Source organism: Musa acuminata, chromosome BXJ1-9 (assembly GCF_036884655.1).
Source record: "Musa acuminata AAA Group cultivar baxijiao chromosome BXJ1-9, Cavendish_Baxijiao_AAA, whole genome shotgun sequence".
NCBI classification, from domain to species: domain Eukaryota; kingdom Viridiplantae; phylum Streptophyta; class Magnoliopsida; order Zingiberales; family Musaceae; genus Musa; species Musa acuminata.
Window position 1 is genome coordinate 21,600,908 of NC_088335.1, and position 19,093 is coordinate 21,620,000.

The 19,093-nt window shown below is 43.8% G+C and overlaps 2 long non-coding RNA genes across 2 annotated transcripts in view; both read left to right on the plus strand.

Annotated features, from left to right (window-relative positions):
* The first annotated feature begins 95 nt into the window (after window positions 1–95).
* LOC135593419 (uncharacterized) lies at window positions 96–18,494 on the plus strand. Its single transcript, XR_010479582.1, has 2 exons — window positions 96–440; window positions 17,255–18,494. It is a non-coding gene; the product is annotated as an uncharacterized LOC135593419 (long non-coding RNA).
* Window positions 18,495–18,720: 226 nt separating this feature from the next.
* The window catches only part of LOC135593418 (uncharacterized), an 874-nt gene continuing 501 nt past the window's right edge, over window positions 18,721–19,093 (plus strand). The window contains exon 1 of the long non-coding RNA XR_010479581.1: window positions 18,721–18,895. This is a non-coding gene — a long non-coding RNA (uncharacterized LOC135593418). The remainder of the gene's footprint in view (window positions 18,896–19,093) is intronic.

Below are 19,093 nucleotides of genomic sequence, written 5' to 3' on the forward strand. Positions count from 1 at the left end.
TAATATAATTTTGTAATTTCAATAATGATTAATCATGATTAATTAACTAATTAGACCTACTACTATGTATACCGAGGATGACCGCCGACCAATATTCTATGTTTGTTATTAGCCGAGCGTCTTTGCCCTATTCGCCTTGCCGCACTCTAAACCCCCGCTCCGCCTCCTCCGCCGCTGCTCCCCTGCGTCTCCTCGGCAGGCCGCCTCGATCGTCCCCTTTCTTTCCCTTCCGTTTCCCTCAGGTCGGATTCGGAGAGTGGGTCGTAGATAATATGTTCGCGACGGCGGTTCGATGGATGGCAAAGAAGCCAAAGCCGAAGATGAAGCCCATCGAGCCCCGGACGCCGCCGGAGCAGACCCAGACCGTCACCCGCGCTATATTCGATGTCGTCAAGGAGCACGGGCCCCTTACTGTCGCCGACACTTGGGACCACCTAAAGGTAGTACTTGCAAGTCCCCTCTCGCGTCTCCCCGTTCATACAAAGATTCTCCTTTTACCTTCAGGGACGATTTGGTAGTGTTTAGTTTGGTTTAATTTGGTGTATTTTTAATAGAACCGCTCGGTTAATTGGTCGCATAATAGGAGTCCAGAAAGAAATGTTGGCTGCTTGTAAATGAATGCTTAGTATCATCCTAGCTTGATAAGTATCACCAAAGGAATGTATATGCAGTTGGTATTCACAAGTTATCCTCTTCGGTGATAATTGGAAAAAGGTAACTATGTACCTATATGTATGTATGTGTGCATGTATACCTAGCATAGTAATATTCTAGCTTGAAAACTATATATATCACCAAAGGAACGTATCAAATCAATGGGGCGAGTGAAATGGGGTTAAAAGTGATAATTTTCTTGATTTTATTAGTTTTAAATGATAATATGTAGTTAGTATTCACAAGCTCTCATCTTTGGTTTTAATTGTGAAGTGAAAACTACCCATATATACGTATGCATGCAGCTTAGTGATATTCTAGCTTGAAAACTATACATTATCACCAATGGAATGTATTAAATCAATGGGTCATGTGAAATGAGGTTAAAAATGATGATATTGTTCATCTTAAATGAGAATATGCAGTTGGTAATTGCAAGCTGTCATCATTAATAATTGGGAAAAAGGCAATTATACATATCTACATAAAATATGACTCATGTTAATGGGATTGCTGAGTTTAGAAGTAGAAGAAAGATAAGCAAGGATTGTAGATTTTTTGCAGAATTTGCAGTGTCAGGTTCTAATGCAGTATTATCAATGGCAAAAAAAAAAAAAATATATATGTCAAAGAAAAGCAATGTAATTGCTGGGAACAATTGTTTGAGCAAAAAAAAGTGCAAACAGAGGGTTAGGAACGAACACCTTAGGTCACATGTCATGTTACAGGATTTCTAGATAGCACTTGATCAAGTAAATACCTACTTCACATATAGTAAAAATTATCTTCTAGTTTGCAAACCTCACGACTGTCTCTTGTAATGCATGCAAGTGTTTCCTTTCCGAAAATTCTCATTACTTATAGGATTTTTACATTAGTCTGATGCAATTCAAAACTATAATAAACTTCTAGGGCCAATAATGTTGCTGAGCACGTGGAAGAATCTGGAGACTTAGTCTAGTCTGTTTCCTTCTTTGAAGGTGACCTTTAGTTAAACTTTGATGTTGTATCTTCTATTCTCCATTTTGGACTTCTTCTGGTTCTCAAAATCCCACTTGTATTCGATAAGATTGAATCCATCAAATAAAATCTGAAGGTCCTCAAACATGCCATTGTTACATTGAGGTGATATTTTATTATCTGGGACATGTTTTCTTACACATTCTCCTTAAATTCTTAAAGATCCAGCACATTATCCAAAATTTCCATGTTCTCACAGGTGTCCACAAATGAAATCCTTGACCTAAACTTTGTTGTTGTTAAGCAAGCTATGGTGATGTAACAATTTTCAGTTTAATGTTGACATTATAGTGGTTGACTCTCCTCGGGAGGTTTGTATGTAACATATCATTGTTAACTACAGGGAGCAGCTATATTTTTATTTTTCACATAACATAACAAACACTCTTGTTGTTGCTATCCTCAATGGATCTTGTTGTTTGAGTCTCCCAAACTTAGACATATGCCTTATGTTTGATCCCTTTGACCTCATTGAAAATAAGAAACTAAAATCCATATCTTGGCCTTGGGGCAAATGAATTCTATTACAGATAATATGATTTAGTCACAACAGGACAATTCTAATAGGTGCATGTAAGAATCTAAGATATTGATGTTTGCTACTGTCAGAAGTTTATATAGGATTTTTTTTTCACATAGCTTGAAGTGACATATGTGCAGCAAGTGCACTTTATCTTTTGACATTTATTTCATGATGATAAAGTATTGGATGACATATCATTGGTTCCACAATTTTGTTTTAAATATAAATCTTTTTTATTTTTGGCCATGCCATTTAAACACAGGTCTGTAGACGTTGAATATGAGGGGTTCCAGGTTACTTATTTTTGTCAGATATATAGACTTGCTGTAACCCTCATCACTTGCTTCTTTACTTTGTTATCTATGAAGGCTTAAGGTATTGTCATTTTGCCAGCACTCCAAAGTTGATAGTCTTTCAAGAATAAAAGAGATTGAGAAATATTAGAAGAAAAGGACCAAAAGACTAAGTCCAAGCCTATTTATTTGACATCATTAACTTCTATCAAATTTCATTAGTCCAATAGTTCACTAGTTATACTCAGTGATGGGGTGCTTGTGTCGTCAGACCACCACTCATTGGGTTGGTTGGCAACAAAGATTTTCATCAAGAAAAAGAAAAACTATAATCCAATGTATCCAAAGGTGTTAGGTACTAAAAGGTGCCAAGGTGCCCGAACGATGTGAAGCGCTCACAAATATTAAAAATTAAAAAAAAATATAATTAAGAAGAAATATGAATCCTAAAATAAAAATGAGAAATTACATGAGTTCTATCACTTTATATTTCAAATATCAGCACCAAAATGTCAAATTACATTCATTTAGCATACCAAAGTATAGTATTTATCAAAATATGCTCTAGCTCTCGCTTAGGTGCTTGAGCGAGATAATGCCCAAGTGCCTCACCCAAGCATCTTGCAAAATCTTAAGACGAGGCGTTTCAATTAAGCATCGCTCGGGCTCTTGCTCGAACCAAATTGGGTAGAGGTTTGAGCATGGTTCAATTGAACGTGCAAGCCGGTTCAATCAAACTAAGTAATGTACCCTAATACCTCGACCCAGTGAGAGAAACTCAAAGTGAAAGTGCAAAACCCTACGTCTGCTGTTGTTGCCTTCGTTTATATCTTTGTCCGCCACTGTAGCTCTATTCGTTGTCGTCGCCTTTGTCTACAGCTTTGTTCATCGCCATTCACTGTAGTAGCCTCGTCCGTCACCCTCTCCTTCCTTCGTAGTCGTCGGTTACTTCTCCTCTCAGCCCATTCTTTCTCATTTTGATTAACTTGTGGCACCATATTGAGGTGGTGCACTGTTACTCTATTAGGAGTTAAAACTGTTTAGCAATTAGCATCATATTAAAAATACTGTATAGCATAGGTGGTGCATTGCTGTAGCTTCGTCCGTCACCATTCACAGTTGTAGCCTCGTCTATCATCCTCTCCTTCCCCCACCTTCTTCCGTAGTCGTCAGTTACTTCTCTTCTCAATCCATTCTTTCTCATTTTGATTAACTTGTTGCACCATATTGAGGTGGTGCATTGTTACTTTATTGGGAAGTAGAACTGTTTAGCACTATATTGAGAAACTATTTAGCATAGGTCTCCATCAGTAGAACCTTGTTTAGCATAAGTCTTAATTTTAATGTATATTTTAAAATTTTAATATTCTAGAGCGCCTCGCCTCACTCAAACGAACGCTTAGGAGAGCACTTAGCGCCACGGGTATTTTCGGACCTTAGCACCTTTTGGCGCCTAACACTTTTAAAAATACTACCAAAGTACTATATTGTCCAAATATAATAATAAAAATATCTTAAAAATATTAATATTAAAAACCTAACAATTTCTCTCAAGAAAGTCGATGATCAACAAATTCATATACTATAAACCATTATTAACGATGATTAACATTACATGACTACGAGAGAAAAAGAAAGAAACATAGTAAGGGGAGGAGGAAGAAGTAGATAGAAGGAGAGGAAGGGGGACATGCTGCTGATTATTGGTTAGGAGGGCAGTAGGTAACTATTAGAGGGGGGGGGGGGAGGGGGAGATGCTGAGAGGGGGATTGTCGAGGTCGAAGGAGTTAGAAGATGGTGAAGGTATTGTCAAGGTTGAAGGAGTTGGAAGATGGTGAGGGTGGATTTCAGGGTCGATGAGGGGCTATGATGAAGTGGGGAGGAGGGAGGAGGGAGGAGGGAGGGGGAAGGATCGTGTCGGGGAAGGGGGGAGCTGCAATAATGTGGGGAAGAGGGAGAAAGGAGGGGGAAGGATCGTGTCGGTGGAGGGGGTGAGCTGCGACGAAGGGGGATGAGGGTGTCGAGGAAGGGGTTGAGTTGTGACGAAGGAGGGAAGAGGGAGGAGGAGGATGGTGGTGGGGAAGGGGGTGAGCTACAATGAAGGGGGTAGAGGAGGAGGGATTAGGGAAGGGTGGCTGTAACGAGTGTTTGTTTTTTGGTTGGGGGGGAGGATGGTGTTGAGGAATGGGGGGAGGGGGTGTTGTGATGTTATGATGAATGGTGGGAAAAGGAAGGAGGGAGGAGAAGAGAGGGGGAGGATGGTGTTGAGGAATGGGGGAAGCTGCTATGAAAGGGGGAAGACTGTCACGGATAAAATTCTAAACAGGATGTTTGATGTAATGCTTATGTATGTCCGTGTATTTTGGTTTGTTCATGCTTTGTACAGCATGTAGAGGGACGGTCGAAGGTTTAACAACCCTATTTTAGTTGGGTTTAGTGGCCATTTTAGGCTTGTAAATAAAGGTTGTGTCATGTGGACACTTGTGAGAGATATTCGGTCTGTAGTGGACTATTTTGACCCTTTGTTGTGCACCTGTTCAGAGCTTGTAAAGTCTGTTTGTAATTTGCATTGGTTATGAAGTGTTTTCTAAAATTTTTGCTTGTGGATCCCGAGTGAGGCGTTTTCTCTAACCTGTTTTCTCTTTTGTAGGCCCTAAGGGACCATAGGAGGTTTCGGAGAGGCTGACCTTTGCAGACGGACATGCAAGGGTATCGCACGACTTAGGCAAAATCATCTAAGTATGTGACAGATGGTATCAGAGCGGGCCAAGCACTTATAGAAACACTTGGCATACAAACGTGGGGGACCTAGCAGGGCTACGTTGAGGGCAGTCAGCACGTACGACCGTTTGGGGGAAAACTGGCATGGAGATGTAGGGAAAAGGAGTCGCTTGGAGGAGCGGATATCTGAGATTGGCATTTAGAGGAATGACCAACCCTTTGCGCAAGTGGCACCACGAGAACAAGTAAACTTGGAAGAATGCGTAGCGCACAAAGGTTGGGATGACTGAGTTTGAGTTACGGCTCGACGTTGACAACTATGCTTGATGGTGCTCAAGGCAAGCGAGGCGCTTGGTAAAGGATAAGACCATGCAAGGTAGAATGGGTTGCTTAGCGACCGAAAGAGTTGTGCAAAGCTCACAGAGGTGAGGGGAATTGCTAACTCGAAGAATTCGGTACTCATGCAAGGGCTTGTATGCGGACGATGGAATGTTCGTGGCCATCCCAAGGCGACCGAAACTTGGCGCCATGGAGCATTGAAACTTTCTCTTCGACATGAGAAGGATACGTCCGTAGGAGGCTGAAGTGTGCAACGAGTTTAGCATGTTGCTAGGCCTTGAGTCGTGCAGCGGGGGTTGTATTGACGTGGAGTCGCAATCTAACAAGTGCATTTGCAGGAGGCAAAACAATGCACAGTTTGTTCAGTAAATCGGAGTAGACTTAGGGGATGGTGGTCTCCAAAACTTTCAGAGGGAAGGAAACGAAGAGAGATGTTGCTCCAACGGGATAGATATCCAGAAGGGATAAGTCTCGGCTTTCTAGAGGGAAAATCATGTGTAACAGACCGCACATATTGAAGAGTACCTCAAAAACAACTACTCCACGAAGCTCAATGGACCGAGCGAGCGGCGATGAGTCATTGCATGGTCTTGCTTGAGAGAATGCATTGATCGATGCATTACGAGATTATGTGGGGGAGCGACCCAAAGCAACACAAATGAAGGCACACTTGGAGTCGATATAGAGATCAGACTCAATGGAGGGCTGACCCGTGGAATGGTGGGTGCGAGGGCCACCATCAACGCAATGCAAGACGAGGAGCGGAGCAACTTGGGTGTAACTTGACGAAGTACCCAAGCCGCATGAAGGGAGCCAGCATAGAAGATGGAACATGGAGCGGAGGCACAGAGCTTTCCTTGGATAGAGGTCAAGGACATAAACTCTTGCAGAGACAAGAGCGGGATCATGTCGTTCCATGGGTCCTTCATTTTAATGGAGCGGACTCATCTTGCATGGTGTTAAAGACGAAAGGAGCTTCTGGGCACATGCATCTTATCTCAGAGAAGCATTTGATGGAGGAACCAAGGAGACTCAACTTGCGGAGGCTAAGTTGGGTTCAGAAGGCCTTGGCACGGGGCAAGAGGACGCGAAGGCGGGTACTCTTGAAAAATATGCCATAGTGTTGCCATTCAAGTTGCCATGAAGGAAGCGGTGCGCAGCGGAGATTATGCTGGTAGGTGCAAAGGCCCAGGATCCAGACAATTGTGTACTAATTTCAACGAAGTCGGTGGACTTCGAGAGCTACTCGGCGACGGACTATCCTAGAGCGGTGCTTTGTCCAGGTGTGACATGAGAGCGGGGGGACGAAGGTCGATTGCCAAAGGAGCGAACACAATTGAAGGTGAAAAAGGCCCTGTGATGTGTTAGCAGAGGTCACACATGGAGGGATCACAAATCGAGTTTATCCCATAAGGATCAGAATATAATGGAGATGTCACCAGGAGGCGACATGGTGCAGCGAATCATGGTGGAACAATTCGTGGCAATGCGATACACACGAATATAGTTCAGTGAGAGATTATATTATATAGAGGTATGATCGAGAGCTATTGGGAACTTCACTTCGATGAACAACACGACGGCAAGAAGGACTATAGATTCAAGGAGTGAAGGCCATGGTATCGCAGAGGCGGGTTTTCCGTGTGTGCATCGAATTTTGCATCGGATGAAAGCCTTGGTCATCAGTATATAGGGGTTGTGTACCACCAAGGGAAAAGTTCGAATGTAAGTACTAGTGAGTCCCATGGGAGGGATTTGATCATGTAGAGGTATGATCAAAGCAGCTGGAGAGTTGGACTGCTCCAGAGCCTATATTCGCTTAAGGGAGCCCGGCAAGTCAGAGGATAAGGTCGAGTAAACGAACATTGCTGCCAAGGAAGCTAAGGAGAACATAATCGGCGTAAACCCTACAATATGATGGCAGAGGCCATACATGGGAGTTGCAGTCTGTCTTTCCATCGACCAAAGGGAGCTGCTTGGAGAACACAGAGTTGTTGAAGCATGGGGTCGAAAGGGGCGAGGAAGTGACGATGAGTCAAGAGGGACTTAGCTACCCAAAACCAAGTATTAGTTAGAATGGAGGTGGACTCGGAGGAGTGCCACAAAGACATATCTATTGATTGTGAAGAAAAGGGGATGCAGATGCGAGGCGACGGATAGTAGGGCCATGGGCATGGTAGCGCCATGGTACCGCAGAGGCGGGACTTCCGTGAAGTCATCGATCCCTTGCTCTCATGGAGGGAGAGCGCTTGGTCGTGAAAGGGGCCGAGGAGGTGGAGCATGCACTGGCAAACTGCAAGTACCGAGACAAGGTTGAAGGGTAGAGGCCAAGGAACTTCGTAAGATCGGTGTCAACGAGCTTCTCATCAAGATAGCCGAGAGTGAAGGACTTCGGGTTGTGCAAGAGTGCACGACCTAGGAACGAAACAGGCAGTACGCGGTGCTGTACCTTTGCTATTCAGTGGAGTAGGCGACAGGGTTGATGGAGAAGACGGTACAATCCCAGAGGCGACCAAAACTCTTAGAGACTTACTCCGTTAGGGTGAAAACTTCGTGCATTCCAGAAGTTCGATGGCATTGAGAAGGTGAATCACAGTAGCTAACTCAATGCAAGGAGTGCAAACACTTCAAGTGCTTCAAAAGTGTGAGCAAAGAGCAAGCGAATGTCAGTAACCAGCTCGATGCATGGAGTACAACCCTCGAGGAGGCGGGTGAAGTCAAGTAACTTTTGCCTTCTCAACTCTTAAGAGAATGGGCGAAACCGAGTACCCCAATTCTCTTATCTATCCAGCAGAGGAGCTTTGCACAGGTTCAAAGACCCTTCGAAGATAATGGAAGATAATAGTTGTCAAATCCTCACTAATGGTGATCAGTGCTATTGAGAGTAGATTATCCGCTTCATTTCCCAACAGAATGCTAATTGAAAGCGGAAGTGATGCGAATCTACTTGGAAGTGACAACTAAGTGAAAGAATAGTCGATGGGCAAATTTTGTGGAGGAAGGACCCAAAACTTCAAAAGTTTGCGAGGCGATGCTCGTTAAAGCTCCAACAAGCATCCACCCAGTTCAAGCAGCATGAGGCATTTAAGAGACTGGCGCATAGTAAGGATGGTCTTTTTCTTCATCTAAAGGATCCGCTGGAACCAACAGGGATCAATACAACTCAGCCAACCCTATATTAGAGTCAGAGTCATTGGCGAGTTGAAGCAGTATAGTGGATCAAAAGTTCGACTACTTAACAACAGCAGCGGAGAGCAGTTGGGAGCCAAGAGGCGCGTTGCAGTTGGAGCAGAAGATTGAAGACTCAGCAAAGACGAGGAGCTGCAGTGTCGACAAAGGCTTCGACGAGGACGTCGAAAGAATAAGTGGGGGAGAATGTCATGGACAAAATTCTAAACAGGATGTTTGATGTAATGCTTATGTATGTCCGTGTCTTTTGGTTTGTTCATGCTTTGCACAACATGTAGAGGGACGGTTGAAGGCTTAACAACCCCATTTTAGTTGGGTTTGATGGCCGTTTTAGGCTTGTAAATAAATGTTGTGTCATGTGGACACTTGTGAGAGATATTCAGTCTGTAGTGGACCATTTTGACCCTTTGTTGTGCAACCGTTCAGAGCTTGTAAAGTCTGTTTGTAATTTGCATTGGCTATGAATTGTTTTCTGAAATGTTTGCTTGTGGATCCCGAGTGAGGCGCTTTCTTTAACCTGTTTTCGGGGAGGCTGACCTTTGCGGACGGACACGCAACGGTGCTGCACGACTTAGGCAAAATCAGCTAAGTCTGTGACAAGACGGAGGAGGGATTGGGGAAGGGGGTTGCGATGAGGTGGGAGGTGGGGGGTGTGATGAACGAGGGAAGAGGGAGGAGAAAAGAAGTGTGCAACAACGAAAGAGGAAGAGGAGAGAGATATATATATCGGGAGGGGAAGGCATTGCCATCGTTCGCTGATAGAGACGAAGACACAGCAACCACCATTCTGTCACAGACAAATTTGTAAACGGGGTGCTTGATGTAATGCGCATGTATGTTCGTGTCTTTCGGTTTTGTTCATGCTTTGCACAATATATAGAGGGCTGACAGTAGGCTTAGTAGCTCCATTTTGGTTGGTTGGTAGCTGCTTTAGGCTTGTAAATGAATGTTGTGTCATGTGGGCACTTGTGGGGATTTCAGTCTATAGTGGACCATCTTGGACCCTTTGTTGTGCGACCGTTAAGAGATTACGAAGTCTATGATTGTAATTTGCATTAGCTATAAAGTGTTTGCTGGAATGGTTGCTTGTAGATCCCGAGTAAAACACTTTCTCTAACCCGTTTTCTCTTTTATAGGTCGTAAGGGATCATAGGAGGTTTCGGGGATGCTGATCTTTGTGGACGGACACGCAAGGATGTCACACGACTTAGGCAAAACCAGCTAAGTTCGTGACATTTGGTATCAGAGCGGGACAAGCACACATAGAAACACTTGGTATGCAAACATGGGGGACTTAGCGGGGATGTATTGAAGGCAGCCAACATGCGTGACCGTTTAGGGAAAGGGGCGTTGAGATGTAGGGAAAGGAGTCGCTCAAAGGAGCGAGCATCCGAGATTGATATTTAAAGGAATGATCAACCCTTCGCGCAAGAGGCACCACGAGGACAAACGAGCTAGGAAGAATGTGTAGCACACAAAGATTGGGATGGCTAAGTTCCAGCTACGCCTCAACGTTGGCAACCAGACTTGATGGTGCTCAAGGCAAGCGGGGCACTTGGTAAAGGATGAGATTGTGCAAGGTGGGATAGGTTGCTTAACGACCGAAAGAGTTATGCAAAACTCACAACAAAGGTGAGGGGAATTGCAAACTCGAAGAATTCGGTACTCATGCAAAAGGCTTGTATGCGGGCGATGGAATGTCCGTGACCATCCCAAGGCGACCAAAACTCGATGCCATGGAGCATTGAAACTTTCTTTTCGAAATGGGAAGGATACGTCCATATGAGGCTGAAATGTGCAACAAGTTTAGCATGTTGCTAGGCCTTAAGGGGTGTAGTAGGGGTTATATTGACGAAGAGTTGCAATCTTGCAAGTGTGTTTGTAGGGGTAGAACAATGCACACTTTGTTTAGCAAGGTAGAGTAGTCCAAGGGGATGGTGGTATTCGAAACTTACAAAGGGAAGAATGCGAAGAGTGAAGTTGCTCCAATGGGACAGATATCTAAGAGGGATAAGTCCCGGTTCTCCGGGGGAAGAATTATGTGCAATGGACCACACATGTTGAGGAGTATCTCGAGACAATAACTCCACAAAGCTCAACGGACCGAGCGAGCGGCGAGGAGTCGTCGCATGATCTCGCATGAGGTAATGCGTTGGTGGATGCATTACGAGATCAAGTGGGAGAGCGACCCATGGCAACACTAAATGAAGGCACACTTGGAGCCGATACGAAGATCAAACTTAACGGAGGGCTGACCCGTGCAATGGTGGGTGCGAGGGCCATTATCAATTCAATGCAAACCGAGGAGTGGAGCAACTTGGGTGTAACTTGGTGAAGTGCCCAAGCCGCATAAAGAGAGTCGACATAGCAGACGGAACATGGAGCGGAGGCACGAAGCTTTCCTTGGATAGAGGTCAAGGATATGAACTCTTGTAGAGGCAAAAGCGGAATTATGTCGTTCCATGGGTCCCTCATTTTGATGGAGCGGATTCATCCAATATGGTGCTAACGATAAAGGGAGCTTCGAGGCATATGCACCTTATCTCGGTGAAGCATTTGACGAAGGAACTAAGGTGATTTAACTTGCGGAGGCAAAGTTGGGGTCAGAAGGCCTTGGCACGGGACAAGAGGACGTGGAGGCGGGTACTCTTGAAGAATATGCCATAGTGTTGCCATTCAAGTTCTCATGAAGGAAATGGTGTATGGTGGAGATTGTACTAATGGGGGTAGAAGTATAAGATCTAGACATTGGTGCATCAATTTCAGTGAAGTCGGTAGACTTCTGGAGCTGTTAAGCGATCGACTTTCCTAGAGTTGTGCTTTGTTCCGGTGTGAACTAAGAGCGGGTGGACAAAAGTCGATTGCCAAAGGAGTGAACACAATTGGAGGTGGCAGAGGCCCTGCGATGTGTTGGTAGAGGCTACACATGGAGAGATCACAATTCGAGTTCATCTCCATTGATCAGTATGCAATGGATGTGTCACCAGGAGGCGACATGGTGCAGCGGATCATGGTGAAACAATTCGAGGCAATGCGACACATACGAGACAAGTCCCGTGAGGGATTGGGTCATACAGAGGTATAATCGGGAGTTACTAGGAGCTCCACATCGATGAACAACACGACGACAAGAAGGGCTATGGATTCAAGAAGTGAATGTCATGGTACCGTAGAAGCGAGTCTTTCATGTGTGCACTGAATTTTGCATTGGATGAAAGCCTTGGTCATCAGCATATGGCATGTACCACCGAGGGGAAATTCCGAGTGCAAGTACCAGTGAGTCCCATGAGGGGACTTGATCATGTAGAGGTATGATCGGAGCGATTGGAGAATTGGTCTGCTCTAGAGCTCATATTTACTTAAGAGAGCCTGACAAGTTAAAGGACAAGATCGAGTAAGCGAACGTTGTTACTAAGGAAGCTAAGGAGACCATAATTAGTGTGAGCCCTACAACATGATGGCGGAGGCTATGCATGAGAGTTGTAGTAGTCTGTCTTTTCATCGACTAAGGGGAATTGCTCGGAGAACACAGAGGTGTTGAAGCAGGTGGTTGAAAGGGGAGAGAAAGCGACGATGAGTCCAGAGTGACTCCGCTACCCAAAACCAAGTATCAGTTAGAATGGAGGTGGACTCGGAGGAGTGCCACAATGCTGTAGAGGTAGATCTACTGATTGCGAAGAAAGGGACGTAGATGCGAAGTAATGGATAGTAGTGCCATGGGCATGGTAGCGCCATGGTACCGCAAAGGCGGGACTTTCGTGGAGTCATTGATCCCTTGCTCTCATGGAGGGAGAGCGTTGGTCACGAAAGGGGCTGAGGAAGTAGAGAATGTAGAGGCAAACACCAAGTATCGAGACAAGGCTAAAGGGTAGAGGCCAGGGAACTTCGTAAGACTGGTATCAACGAGCTTCTCATCAAGATAGCTGAAAGTGGAGGACTTCAGATCGATGCAAGAGTGCTCAATTAAGGAGCGAAGTAGGCAGTACGTGGTGTTGTACCTTTGTGATAAGACCCTAGCAGGGTTGGGTCCTACTCAACCAAGAAGCAGCTAATAAAAACCCTGTGAGATTGTAATAAATACCACCTAGCCGCCTCTATCCTATAAAGAAGAGTGGCTAGGGTTTATATTTGGGCTTTTGGGCTTCCTAGCTGCCCCCCCTCCCCCCCCTCCCGTAACTCACTTAGGAAGCAGCCCCTAGGGCTAGGGTTTGGAGCCCTACATAAGTATGTAGTCTCTATCTCTTTGAGAACAAGATCTATCTACAATTACAGTCATATGGCCGACTTTTAGGAGCGTGGAACCCCTATAGCGTTTCAAGGATTGATCCCCCTCAAAGATTAATCTACATAGAATTCTTCTAGGGTTCTATCATATGGTATCAGAGCAGCGATCTTGCTGCTTTTACTGCCACCTCTGTCGCCCACCACCAGCCAAGCAATTCCCACAATTGCTCTTGACGTCGCCATCTTTACCTTTATCTTCTGTCGTTGATCAAATCAATCTGCTATCGTCACCTCCAATTGCATCAAGAGATATGGTATTCTCCTATCACCAATACCTTTTGCTGCTGTAATTTTCTATTCAAAATACTAAGAAGAAGCCTTTTTATCTATCCTGTGCTACGAATTCCTTTCGCCGTAAAAGTTATCATCTTTGCGAACGAAGGATTGCTGCAGAAAATTTCAACCGTATATTGTTACCTTTAATCGATTTGCTATCCTTTTTGAACGAAATTTCTTATACGCTTCATAGATCGTCTTGGCTTCCATCTGAGATTAATCTATTGAGGAATTCATCTCTAAACGTTCTTGTGTTGTTGTAAATTTTCGTCACAAACTGCTTTAATTTTTCTACGAGAATTCTACTATCGTAACTTGCACCGATTTCCTTGTTATTATACTATCGAAATCTTCTTGATCACATTTGTAATCATTGCTGTTATCTAAATCGAGATTTTACTGTCAAATTCCCTCCTTAAATCTCTCGGTTTTTGTTGGAAATTTCGTCGTGAAATTGCTATTTCTTTGACGACAATTCTGCTCTTACAAAACAGCCACAAAACAAGCCTAAACCGCAGCCTACATACACTAATCCACCAACCCTTTCGGCCACCACTTCTCTCAACCGATACATGCCTTTAACCCGACAACAAAAGAGAGATCTTAACATTACAGATTTGGAGGCATATATTATGACATCTGAGGAGGCAATCAATGCTAAATTCAAAGCCTTCGAGACGCGAATGAAGGATAAGATTCAAACTCTCTTTGCTGAACTCAGTTTGGGCCGACCACCGAGCCCGAAGAAATCACATCAAGGAGAGAGCTCTGATCGAAGAGATGACTTCCAGGAGAGGGGAGGCTCTATGACCGATCCTTACTATCCACGCATGAGGGTGTACTTCCCTAGATGGGAAGAAGAAGACCCGATTGGTTGGATCTCGCGCGTGGAGCAATATTTTCAGTACCACAAAACCGCGGACGCATCTATGGTGGAAATTACGGCTATACATCATGAAGGGGATGCCATACAATGGTTTGACTGGTTTAAACACACTTATGGAGTCCTCTCATGGTGACAATTCAAAGGACTACTGATTTGCTTTGGACCAACCGATTACGAGAACATTGACGGACAACTAGTAAAGATTCGATAAACCTCCACCATTCAGGAGTACCAAACCAGCTTTGAAAGGTTATCTAATCAAACTCGTGATTGGTCTGAAAAATAGCTATTGAGGACCTTTATTGAGGGCTTGAAGCTGGAGATCCGGAGAGAAGTTAAAGCGCGACAACCGTACACGCTTATGGTAGCCATCTCTTTCGCACGACTTCAAGAGGAGCGATTGAACCATGAAGCCCGGAGAACTAGGGTCGCTCCTCGACCAGCAATATCGAAGCCCTCAGCCTCCCATGCTGTCAGTCGAGCCCCTGCACCAAAAAGTTTGATAAGAGAAGAGCTTCGTGAGTGATCTACGAAGGGGTTATGTTGGCATTGCGATGAGCCATGGAGCCGCGAGCATCGTTGTAAAAAAGGGTGACTTCTTGTGATTGAACCAATAGAAGAAGAGGTCATGAGAGCCTTGAACATAAAGAAGAAGATGCGGAAGAAGAGCCACAACCAACCGACTTTATGGTACACGCGCTAGCTAGCTACTCAAACCCGCAAACGATGAAAGTTGGGGGGGCGGCTAGGAAGCCCAAAGGCCCAAATATAAACCCTAGCCACTCTTCTTTATAGGATAGAGGCGGCTAGGTAGGGTTTATTACAATCTCACAGGGCTTTTATTAGCTGCTTCTTGGTTGAGTAGGACCCAACCCTGCTAGGGTTGAGGTTTGTCCAAATCAGCCCGCCCTCTCCAAATCAGCCTTGTCCTCAAGGCTGAGGTTCTATGAACTCAGGGAATCGGGTCATCAGCTCCTCATATGATTCTCATGTGGCATCTTCGAGTGGTAAATTATTCCAATGCACTAGTACTTCAGTAGAGGGACGTCAGCGACGTATCACGATTCTGCGGTCGAGGATGGCTTGTGGTTCGGCTTGAATATCTCCATCATCAGTGGTGTTGGGCAGTTGGATCTGGGGTGACTCGTGTTCTCCTAACTTGGGCTTCAAGCATGACACGTGGAAGATAGGGTGAATTTTGGCATCTTCAGGCAATTTAAGTCTATATGCCACGACTCCAATACACTCTGTGATATGATAGGGCTCATAAAAACGTGGGGATAACTTCATAGAGGCTCGTGTGTTAATGAAGAGTTGCTTGTATGGCTGTAGGCGAAGATAAACCCAATCTCCTATTGGAAATTCTCTTTCGCTTCATCGTGTGTTGGCTTGTTGCTTTATTTTGGCTTGAGCGGTAGAGAGAGTATCCTTTAGCAGCTGTAGGAGTTTGTCCCTGTCAATTAAATCTTGGTCGACTTGATCTATCTTGGACGAGCCAATTATATACTTTGGAATCACAGGGGTCGGTCGACCATATAGTGCTTCATATGGGGCACATTTTGTAGATGAATGATATGTAGTGTTATACCACCATTCGGCCTAGGGAAGCCATTTCGCCCACTCCTTTGGCCGATCACTAGCGAAATACCGAAGGTACGTCTCTAAACACTTGTTCACCACCTCTGTTTAGTCGTTAGTTTGTGGATGATATGTTGTACTTATCTTAAGTTTGGTGCCCTGTAACTGAAATAACTCGGTCCAAAATTTACATAGAATTCCTCTGGGGTTCTATCACTTTGTTATTCAGAGGAGTAAGCGGTAGAGATGATGGAGAAAACAGTACAATCCGAAAGGTGACCAAAACTATTAGAGATTTGCTTCAAGTTTAGGTGAAAACTTCTTGCATTTCGGAAATTCGATGGCATTGAGAAGGTGAATCACAGTAGCTAACTGAATACAAGGAGTGCAAATACTTCGGGTGCTTCGGAAGTGTGAGCAAAGAGTAGGAGAAGGGTAGTAACCAGCTCAATGCATGGAGTACAACCCTTAAGAAGGCGGGCAAAGTTGAGTAACCTTTGCCTTCTCAACTCTTAAGAGAATAGGCAAAATCAAGTATCTCAATTCTTTTATTTATCTAGTAGAGGAGTTCTACATAGGTTCAAAGACTCTTCGAAGAAACCTAATAGAAGACAATAGTTATTAAATCCTCACCAATGGTGATCAGTGTTACTTAGCGTAGATTGTTTGCTTTATTTCCCAACAGAATGCCAATCGAAAACGGAAGTGATGCGAACCTACTTGGGAGTGACAACTAAGTGGAAGAAAAATCGATGGGAAATTTTTGCAGAAGGACCTAAAAATTTCAAAGTCTATGAGACGATGCTTGTTAAAGCTCTAACAGGCATCCACCCAGTTTAAGCGACATGAGGCATTTGAGAGAATGACGCATAACAAGGAAAGTTTTTTCCTTTATATGAAGGATCCGTAGGAACCAACAAGGATCAATATAACTCAGCCAACCCCACACCAGAGTCAGAGTCATTGGTAAGTTGAAGCAGCACGACGGATCAAAGTTCGACTACTCAACAACAGCGGCAGAGAGCAACTGAGAGCCAAGAGGCACGTTGCAACTAGAGTGGAAAATTGAAGACTTAGTAAAGACGAGGAGATGTAGCGTTTGTAAAGGCTTCGACGAGGATGTCAAAGGAATAAGTGGGGGAGAATGTCACGGACAAAGTTGTAAATAGGGTGTTTAATGTAATGCTCATGTATGTTTGTATCTTTCAGTTTTATTTATATTTTACAAAGCATGTAGAGGGCTTACAGTAGGCTTAGTAATCCCATTTTGGTTGGTTGATGGCCGCTTTAGGCTTGTAAATGAAGGTTGTGTCATGTGGTTACTTATGAGGATTTTGATTTGTAGTGGACCATCTTGGATCCTTTGTTGTGCGTCTGTTCAGAGCTTGCGAAGTCTATGGTTGTAATTTGCATTAGCTATAAAGTGTTTGCTGAAATTGTTGCTTGTGGATCCCGAGTGAAACGCTTTCTCTAACCTGTTTTTTTTTGTAGGATTTAAGAGACCATAGAAGGTTTCGGGGAGGTTGGCCTTTGTGGACGAACACGTAAGGGTGCCGCATGACTTAAGCAAAACCAACTAAGTTCGTGATAGTTCGTCAAGGAAAATGCCACAACGATAAGATCTCATTGGAGGAAGACATCATCCTTGCTGTTGCCATTTGTCGATGGAGAGGAAGACAACCGTCGTTCACTAAGGAAACACCACAATCACTGGGGAGAAACGTTCCATCGCATTGTTTTTAGGGCATGGGTGCATGCGCATGCAAAGGGGGAGGGGGATGTTAGGGTGAGATTGTTCTCATCTAGTTCAATTGAACCAGCGATCCAAATTGGCTTGACTCAACCTGAGTTGAATCAGGGGGGCCAATGCATGGGTCTAGGGGAGGGCATGGGCCGCACATGGTTGAAGTTGCCCACCCAGCCCATTTATTGGGTGCTCGGGCCTTGCCTCGCCTTGCGTAGGCACTCGATGACTTCACTGCTATGATGAGATTTCCTTATCAAGATGAAGTACAAGGAAAGCAATGGGAAGTGGGAACTCCCTAATAGTTATTACATATTCCTGTATTTGTTTTTTCTTAATCGGAGACCATTAAGTATTAATTGAATCACATGCTTTTAACAAAACTTAACAAGCCAAACATGGGTTCGCTAGATAACATAGCAGATAACAAACATTGGGATTATCATGCACATCCATGGATTGATAAAAATGGTACTTAGATGTGACTGTTTTTGAGTAATAAAACCATTTACAGACTTTGGTTTCAAATTAGAGATGCTGGGAACTGATGGTATGTTGATAAAAGCTTTTTCATTTCTTTCTACCCTTCAGAGAATTTTATTTATTTCGTCAGATTCATAGGCCAACCAGTAAGACATACTGGTTTTTCTTGATGGAGAATTTTATTTGCTTCATCAGATTCATAAGCCTTAACCAGTGAGACTTACACTATAATGATGATGCTTGCTTGAGGGATTGAATAGCGGTACATCAGCATCTTGAAAACTTTAGCAATTTCGGTCTGGCCATGACAATATTTAGTTATGGTGGATATTGCATATGCCAGTTCTTTGATAATTGTTTTTTCATGAAATCTAGTAGTTGAAAGAGAGGGATTGCAGAGTCTTATTATGGTGATTTACCCAATCTGATAGCACTGCCATATTTATTTAATCCATCATTGTCGACAAATAGCATAAAATTAATATATCATTCTTTTTTTTTTTTCTGGCTTACTGGATTGTTCATATTAACAAACATTTCAGGGAGTTGGTTTGAGAGGTTTGAATAGTAAAAGGCAAATGAAGATCCTATTAAGGTGGATGAGGGAGAGGCAAAAACTGCGGCTAATCTGTAACCATGACGGACCACACAAGCAATTTCTTTATACCACTTGGTTCACTAATCCCAGAACCATGCCACCAAGGCCAAGAATGGGATCTTCTGAGCCATGAGGTTAGGGAAATTTAATTCATATGTACTGTTCATTTCCCCAATGACTAATTTTACGATTGCTAGGATTTATCAACTGTTCAGCTCCCTTCAATCAAGACATTTTGGGCAGTAGATTTCTGTACAAAACTCCCAGATTTCTCAACTTGCTTAGAACTGTGCCCTGTGCTGGAATTGTAAGTTCTCTGTAGCCCTCAGGAAAGTGTTACAAATTTTTGTAACTGTGATTTGAATATTATTTTATTTGACTTTTCTCCTTTCCTGCATAAAACAAAATTTAACTTCTCAGATTGCATGAAATTCTTGTGATTCTTCTTATGATAGCTCAGTTGCTTTATTTGAAACTACATGCTATAATATTAAAGCTGGATCTA